This window comes from Siniperca chuatsi, linkage group LG23, assembly GCF_020085105.1.
Source record: "Siniperca chuatsi isolate FFG_IHB_CAS linkage group LG23, ASM2008510v1, whole genome shotgun sequence".
NCBI lineage: Eukaryota > Metazoa > Chordata > Actinopteri > Centrarchiformes > Sinipercidae > Siniperca > Siniperca chuatsi.
Window position 1 is genome coordinate 1,708,893 of NC_058064.1, and position 9,295 is coordinate 1,718,187.

The 9,295-nt window shown below is 39.6% G+C and overlaps 1 protein-coding gene across 2 annotated transcripts in view; it reads left to right on the forward strand.

Annotated features, from left to right (window-relative positions):
- LOC122871485 (potassium voltage-gated channel subfamily A member 1) overlaps positions 1-8,938 on the forward strand; it is a 50,185-nt gene extending 41,247 nt beyond the window's left edge. For both annotated transcript variants that reach the window (XM_044186659.1, XM_044186661.1), the window contains one exon: positions 5,428-8,938. The gene's annotated coding sequence lies outside the window, so the exon portion shown is untranslated. The remainder of the gene's footprint in view (positions 1-5,427) is intronic.
- The last annotated feature ends 357 nt before the right edge of the window (positions 8,939-9,295 follow it).

Genomic DNA, 9,295 nt, shown 5'->3' on the forward strand with positions numbered 1-9,295 from the left:
ACCTCCAGAGACATGCTGCAGCTCCACCTAGTGGATGATCATGAGACTGACCAGGCTATCTGAAGATACTACAAAGGTGTTTTCATGCTTTTTTAACACCAAATATAATATATCTAGCACCGCATTACATTTTTTTAATAGACTTGTTGAAAGTGGTTACTTCTCATCACTGTCCAAAACCATGTATCTCCAAGTGTTTCTTATTTTCACAAATATTAAGAGAAAATTTTCAAAAACCCACCAGATTATGTGAAAAATACATTGAGAAAAAGCTGCCCTATTTTCAGCTTTTTGACAGACGTTTTGGAAATACATGGCCCAGGGGTCAACGGGGTCAAGAAGCCCAAACCGGAGCCTCTGTTTTAAATAACTTACTTAAGGTTTCTCGTTGAAAAGTGCTCAGTCAAAAATTATCATCTGAATTAAGGTTCTCGAGGTTTTGTGGTTCTGTTTTATTGTCACTATACAACGCAGAATGACATCAAATTAGAATAATAGTAAGAAATAAGCAAAAATAATAAAAGAAATAGAATAAGGTAGAATAAGAAAAACACTCAAAGAACAAGGCTGGCAATATTCTATATGTTACTGTCAACAAATCCCATCCGACTCTCAGCACTGTCTGACTTCCTGTCTGCGGCTCTCAGCTGCGAGCCCATTGGTTCCTGCTGAAGACGTAAATCTTTAAAAACACCTCACAGATCTATAGCTTCCTGTTTAAAAAGGCTCAGTAGTTTCCTCAAACAGCTGCTCGCTGTAGTTTTTATCAGACAAACAGGAGGAAACGGTGCATCTGTTGGGGACTATTTCCAGCGGCGGATGAATCCACATGTGGTGCTGTAGTGAGTGTTTGGGGCAGCAGGACGGTGTGTGTGTGTGTGGGACGGAGTCAGAATAAACTACAGTGTGTGTGTTCATGGTGATGAAGGAACATGTCGCCTAGAGCAACAGAGCGGCTCACTGATGTGTTTTAATAGTTTCTGGACAACGATGGAGGAAGAAGATCCATCAGCTGTGATTCACACACACACACACACACACACACACACACACACACACACACCTGTTAGCAGATACATTCATGATGGTCTGCACATCAGATTTAATGATAATAAGAAAAATATAGAATATCACCAGACTTATACTTTAATGATTTAAGCCTGATAGTTGTACATTTGAATTTAAGACATTGTAAGACTTGTGAAAGGCACATTTATTTATGTAGCACATTTCATACCCAAAGGCAAAAACTCTGTTAGCAGGACAGAAGCATAATTTTAGGTTTCAAATAAAAAAAAAAGCACAATGAGGCTGGTGTTTAGGGCGGCCTGGGAATTAAAGTAATACAGCTGAACGGACTGACTTTCCTGAAATGCAATGAGCAATATCATAAATGCATCTTAAGATACACATTTCATACAGTTTCATACAGACGCACACGGTCAGATAAGTAATCATCAATCTGTCAGAGAGGACAGATCGAGACGCCCCGCTGATATCGCAGTGATTACAGGCTGAGCGATCGCAGGATAATCAATGATTAAGCCGTGCAGAAAAAGCCAGCAGAAGGTCTCAGAAGTTCACAGGGAGGTGAAGGGATTTGTTTATGTTACGAATCAAAGATGAAAATGTGAGCGGAGGTCGGTGAAACTCACAGAAGGGCAGCGGTGGAAAGTAACTAAGAACATTTACTCGAGTGCTGCACTTTTTTCAGGTACTTTAATCAAGTCACTTTATGCTTTTACTGCACCACAGCTCAGAGGCAAAAACTGTACTTTACTCCACTACATTTATTTGATAAATTTACTTTGCAGATTCAGATTATTAACACAAAATATTATCAACAAATACATATATTATTATAGATTAAGCTACAGTATATAAAGTAATGAACACATTAATGCATCAATAATTATAATTCAATAATATAATATATTTTATTCTGAAACGGGCCATTCTGCATGATGAGTACTTTTACTTTTGGTACTTTAAGTTTAATTTGATGCTGATACTTTTGTACTTTTACTAAGTAATATTTTGAATGCAGGACTTTTACTTGTAACAGAGTTTTTCTACACTGTGGTGTTAGTACTTTTTCTTAAGGAAAAGATCTGAGTTCTTCTGCAGAAAGGAAATTAGGCAGCTTCAGATGTGAGACTGATGGCAGATTTTAGAGGAATTATGCATTTTGTAATTGAACTTTGCAGCTTAAACTTGTATGTTTTTGTATGTCGGCGCCTTCTGCGGTGGAAATAATGTTTGGACTCGCGCTAGGACTTTGCTAATGGAAAACACCTGTTGTGGCTTCACTGATTTGGGGTGTGGAGAGATGTTTAAAAGGTTCCGCATACAAAGTGTAGCAGAAGGTTTATTTGGCTTTGTGCTTTGAAGCAAGCAAACTTCAATAATTTATGTAGCGTTTTTTAAAACTGAAGTTACAAAGCACTTTACAGGAGGAAGAGATGAGGAAGAGGGCTTAAAAGAGACACATTAGACATGGAGGCGAAGTTTACAAAACCACAAAAGTTAGAAAATCAAGAGAAAGCTAAAAAAGAATGATATGTAAGGATGGGGAGCTCTTTTTTGCAGTGCTGCATACCTGCAGCACATTACTGAATTTATTTATTTATTTTCTCTGGTATCACAAAGAGAGACCTCGTATATGTTCATATCGTATAAAAGATAGTGAGGAATCACAGAGACAATATTCCTGAGTCTGAACTGCTTTCTACTTTCTGACTGATCAGGGGAAATTATGGTGACCGAATGATCTTGCATGAATATGTTATGGATATCTGCGGATATATGTCACTTAGCGTACAGATCAGGAGAGCCTTTCTTGACAGTTCCAGTGATACACACATAGATTTATAATATTTTAACAGTAGTCCATCTTTTAATTCATGCAAAAGTCACACATCTACTATCATGAACTCCTGCGGGTGGTCTGCTCTGCCTTCGCACCACAGACGGACCACCTGTTGGTCTGGTTCTTTGGTCTGATATGAGACAGCGACGTCCTCTTGTGTGCTCAGTTCTGCTCAGACGATGCAGCGACTGAGAGTCAATTTGCTGCGTTCTCAAACAGAACTTGTGGCCCAAAGTGAAATCTATGCTTTTCTGGAGCATTTAAGATGTTTATCTCATGGAACAGATACACTCCCATGTCTAGAAATGTACATCAATCCACACAGAAGCATGATCCCAAAAGGCGACTGTTCAAATCTCCTGCTTTCTAAATGTTCAACAACCAATCAAGGCCTCCGCTTCCGCGTGGGGAAATAAAATGAATGAATCAATAAATAGAAACGCTGCTGTTTCCCTTCTGCATACTCATCATTGAACCTACTTTAAAACTATTTCTGTCAGCCTGGTGGAGACAGTTTGTGCTTTTTTAAGTAAAAAACTGATTTGGCTGCCAGACGTTGATGAATGAATCAGATCAGAATCAGAATCAGAAACACTTTATTGATCCCCGAGGGGAAACTCTTTTATTACAGCAGCTCACCTTTACGTCAGCGCACACAGGAAGAGAAGCACTAAGCAAATCAAAATATAATACACTATAATAATAGGTCGGATAAATTAAGTACCAAGTGGGTATAAGTATAAAATTAAAATAAGTGTAAAGTACAAAGTGCATTTACCGGTTGATGATAAGTATGTACGGTATAATAATACAATGTAATAATATAAGTAATAAGTAATAATGCAATAATGAGTAGTGTCAAGCTAAGTGTAGCTTGTTAAGATGATTATGAGACGGTGGAATATAAATGATATCAGAAACAATGGATCTTTATAATGAGATATATAAACTGTACTTAATGTGGATCGGTCAGTAATCGATACGCTTGGATTGACTCTTACAGAACATGCTGCCGATGTCTCCACTCTGGTGTGAATTTTGGGCTAGCAAAATGAGATTAAACTCTTCTTTCAAATCTCTATTTAGTTTTTATTTTAATCTCAGCCCACAGAATAAAACCTCCAATGGCACTTTTATTTGAGGACAGCGTGCTGATGTGTTTGTGTAGCACCGGGGTGGGATGTTGGAGGCCATGTTGGCACCACGCGGCCTCCTCGGAGGGCATCTGACGAGGGAAAGTGAAGGAGGAAAGTTCTCCTGCCTGCTGGATTTGGCCCCAGCGGGCTGCTGCATATGCTGCGGTGGATTACACTGATCCAACTTAATGCCTAAGACCATGCAATCATTCATAACTACAGGAGCTGCTGAGGCCACAGCCACGGACGCTCCGAGCACCATCTGGCGCTGCACGGAGGATTAACTTTGAGGAAGATGCTGAAACGTGGGGGTGGGAGGCCCGGAGGCACATATAGACCCTGAGCTGTCGACCACCCTGCGGAAACCTCCCACTCTCAGGAACCACGCACTCTGGTTTTTTAAAGCTTTTTAACTGAATCTGTCTCTTTAATAACCCGGCCGAGTGCCGATTACATCACACAGGTTCAGTTCTTAGAGAAAATTCAAGTCTGGAAAGCATCTTGGATTGATCCCAACAGATTGGGCATGTACTGGTCCAATCAGTGAACAACGGGCATCGTTTGAAATCCCCAAATCTTTTTAATTAACATTCAAACTAAGTGTTATTAAATAAAACATGACTCTGAAGCCGCATGGCCGTTTTCTGCCTCTTTTATTTTCTTTTCCTGCTCACAGATTTCTGACTTGATCTCAACTGACTGTGATCACCAGGCCCCTTAAAGCTGCTGTAATCAATATGTTTACAATAAAAAAAAGGATCAAATGAGTGTGTGATGCAAAAAGTGTCTGTGGTAGTGATGAACCTACAGAGAATCATCACCTGAATCTGCAGCTCCTCTCAGCTTCATAGTGAGTTTCAGCTCGTTGTTTATCTGTCCGGTGAACGTAGAAATCACAAATCACTTTGCTGATTTGAATCACGTCGTTCAGTTCAAAGATTCGTTGTCACCGACTCTGTAGTTAGTAGTATGTAGTCAACTGAGCGATCGCCTCGCCGCTCAAATGCACATCATTACGTTCGGCAGTAAGTGAACGCATCACTGATTCAGACTGTCATCAGTTCAGTACGAAACTAGCCTATAAAAACACGGTACATAAGGTTAATGTTATTTATGCCGCTGAACGCTACCTGCTCAGCAGCAGACAGCAGCCAGACGCAGTCAGAGAGCAGCTGGTGAACATAGCGGAGCATCTAGCTGCTAAAGAGCCAGATGTTTCCCTCAGCAGCTGCTGGAGACCAAACCCAGAGCTGACAGAGAGAAGACCGGACTGACGTTCTTTGTATTGCTGCTTGGAGTCCAGTTGAGAAAAGTTGCAGGATGTTTTCTTAACCACTTTCATGCACCCTGGCCTCTGAAATGAGACAATAAACACTAAAATCATGTCCTGTCTTTGTCTTGTGTGTGTTTCTGTCTCCACAGAGAGTTGAAGCCCTGCCCTCCGGTCATCAGGAGAGTCGATCCACCCGCAGGAATCCCCTCCGCCACAACACACTCACAAAAAACTGCTGCTGCACTTCAAAAAATCAGCATCCACCTCCCTTTTTTGGAACTCTGTGCCTTCAACCAAAATTCACCAGTGATACTTCTGAAGCTTTTCTTTTGCTTTTTAGCTTTTTTTGTTGTTGTTGTTGTCCGAGCCGGACTCAGAGGATATATCTGCCTGATGTAGGAGGGCCTGGGATCGTGCTGCTGCTTTGTCTCTCTGGAAAAAATAACAAACATTCAAACCTAACCAGGACATGCAAAGTTTGATCATTTTAATGTCCTAACGTGTTATTTTTTTTCTACAAATTGTGTCAGTGATTTACTTCATATCAGAAGAAATCCCTCTCTGTGCAATATCGTCCATATTTATGTGAAGTTGTCATGTGGATGTAGACTTTGGACAAACTTTTTGGTTTATTTTTGTAATGATGTTTTCCTGATTTCTATTTTTCTAAAATGACAATGGTGTAAAGACAGATGGGGGGAGGGGGGATCATCTGAACACATTTCAAGGGAGAGAGGACGTTTGGTTGTTGCTAAAGTTGTCCAAGTTTAGTTTACCTAGTTTAACTACATCGCCTCCTGCTCTGACCAGGGCCAAAGCCATAGCCTATCTCAGATTATAATGCACCAGGCGTTTTAAACACAACACCAGTGTCCCTAACAGCAAGATGCATTCAGGGTCTCACAGTCTGGAGCCGACACCACAGGCTCCTCTTGTCAGCTCATTTTAGCTGTTGGATTTTTTTTTTAGCAATGTTTTGGTTTCTACTGTATGTTCAGGGGCTTGAATCTGAAGTATTTAGTATTCTCTACCTTTGTGTGGCCTGTTCTTCTTGCTGTTATTTTGTACTTCCTCCTACATATCAATCAAGCAACTATAAGTGGCATGAGTATGTGTGTCAGTGAGAAAAATGAATGAGTGCGCTCGCCAGAATGGGAGGTAAAATACTGTAAATTCTCAAATAAAAGCTGAATAATGGCCAGTTCTCCTGTAATAGCCAGGTCCAAAATGAAGGAAGGGATAAAAAAGATAAAATGGTGGTAAGAAATGGCACTCGATTGGTTAGTTAGATGTTGCGAACCTGTTGGTATCCTGGCCAAAACACCAAAGCCATGTTTTTTCTGCCCTTAAGTAAGTTTTTTATTTGCTTTGGAAACTTTTAAAAAAAGTCAAAGCTCCCTCAAGCTCTAAAAACAGTTTCAGATTTTAGCTGAAATCTTATTCTGCTTTGCGTGAAAGAGATAATTTAAGATACTCAATAAGTTTGCTAGTAGCCTTGCCAATTGCTTGCAATGTTAGCTGATGGATCACTGGTAGCTTAGCCTTGCTAATGCTATGCTAGTTTTGCTCACTGTTAGCTAATGTTGGGTCACCCATATCTTATGCTGCATTCAGGTCTTAAATGAGTTACTGTAATTACCAGTTTCTGAGCTGTAAACATCCACGTCGTAATGTTTTTTTTACGAGTTTTCACTCTTGTCTTTACAAAGCATCATTGCAGGAGGTTAAAGTATAATTTATTCCCAAATCTAACCCAAAGGTCCATTAACAAGTGTCAGAGCTTTCAACCACTTCTCAAGGCATTCATGTACACCGTTTCTTCACCATATCTTCTTCCCAAAGGTCAAGATTTAATATCCATGCTCCATATCCATATTCTCATTCATTTCTTGCTAGTTTGTTGACTTCAGCTAACATTAGTGGACCAGTTTGTTGGTAGTTGATGTTACGTCACTGTATTCAAATTGTGCTTTTCCCACTGAGATAAGCTTATCTGAGTGGAAAGCCCCATTTTAATAAATGAAGGTCGGCTTTGTAAAGACAAGTGGAAACTCAGATAAAACCATAGCATTAAATCAGTTACATTTTGACGATTTCTACACCGGAAATTTGCTTCACCAAACTTTTGGTAAGAAATTAAACGGTTTATATCGGCGAGAGGAGTCGAAAAAGGTCAAATTTGACTGGCATATCCAACTTGGAGCTTAGGCAAACAAATATGGATTCCTGACGTCAGCCAAAGTCCATTGTTTACAGTAATCAAATCCAAATTTAATGGCTATAGTGCACATTGTCCATTTTAACCATCACACCACCAACTCTGCAATTGTACAACCACCTTGAGTTGAAAGATGTCATGGAAACATGGAAATCTTTCCCAACTCCACCACCTCTCCCATATGACGACGAGAATGCGGCATTAGCCCCTCTAATCATTTTATGTTAGATTTGTGCCTTGGTAGCTGATGTCGCTAGTAGCTTAGCCACCGGTAGATCTGGTCTACTAAGGTTAGCTGTCGTTCACAAACTAGTGAGAAAAGAGTGGAAATGTGAGCACAGCTATTCATTCTTGACTTTTGTAAACACGATAATGTAAAGAAAATGTAAGCAAAGACTGTGATATGTGGTTTGATGACAATCTGACTCTGCGGTGGGTCAGCCATTACAAACACGCGTTGTGCAGCCAACCATTGTTCTCACTGTGCTTCTATCGCATTAGGCTGCTAGTAATACATTTTCTGTAGATGTTTCACAATAAAAGTCTTCAAGGGAAGTGAAGGGATTATGGCTCCTGAACAACTGGAAGGCTTTTGATGTGAAACAGAAAAGGAGGACCTTTAACAACCGCAAGTTAACACAGATAGTGAAAGAGGGAGGCTTCTGACAAAAATACAATCAAATTTACTTAAAAAACAGGAGGAGTTATTCAAAATAAACGCCTCTTTCTACTAAAGACCCAGGCCACTATTTGAGAATTTACAGTAATTCCTGTTTTATTGTTTCAGTCCTGTTTTCTGCAGTTGTGAAATGTGTTATGTGTATCCTTGAAGCTGCTATCCCTGTACTGTGTAGATCGGAGATGTCCAGCCTTATCCCAGAAGTCCTACAAACATCCTGCATTAGCTCTCCATATACCTCACATGCACACAAACACACGTTTTATGTTTAGGTTCATCATGAACTTAATTAAAAGCATCAATGGGACACTCGGTTCAGTTTGTGCCTTTCAGGGAATCGTCATTTTCACATTTTGGGAATTGTGTGATTTTAACCTGTTTTACAAGGTGCATCTTTATTCCTTTAACCAAACAAAGGGGCAACTAGTGTAGAGGTGATACAGCATGTGGCCAAAAGTATGTGGACACACATAGTTAAACATGTCATTCCAAAACCATGGCCATTAATCTGCTCCATAATATTTTAGGACCTGGCTGCAGGGATTTTCTATCATCAGGAGGCACATGCACATCTATAAATCCTTTGCAGGTGCTATGTAATTATCTGCACAAAAAAACACAGTCACACACTGCTGTCTTGTTCCTTATTCTGATTTTGTTCTACGCTGACATGGCAATGTTTTGAGCACAAATGGCGTTCACCTTCAGAGAGATAATTTGTGCTCCAATCGTGTCCATGCAGAATAAACAACTAAAAGTTTAATTCTGGTTTATACTTGTGATGTTAATTATGACTATAACGTAACATGTTAATTTTCCTCCAAAGTGTATTTTATCGGTGGACTTTGCCGCTCATGATCACATAAATACTTGACATTTCCAGTGGTGGAGAGTTCATTCACTTGTACTTGAGTCTTTCCATTTTATGCTACTTTATACTTCTACTACACTACATTTGTTTGACAGCTGTAGTTACTAGTTACTTTGCAGATTTAGATTATTAATACAAAATATAAATCAACTAATAAATGATATGTTATGATGTTAAGCTACCCAGCAGTATATAAAGTAAGTAAGCAACATTAAAGTGATGAACATATTAATGCATCAATAACTATAA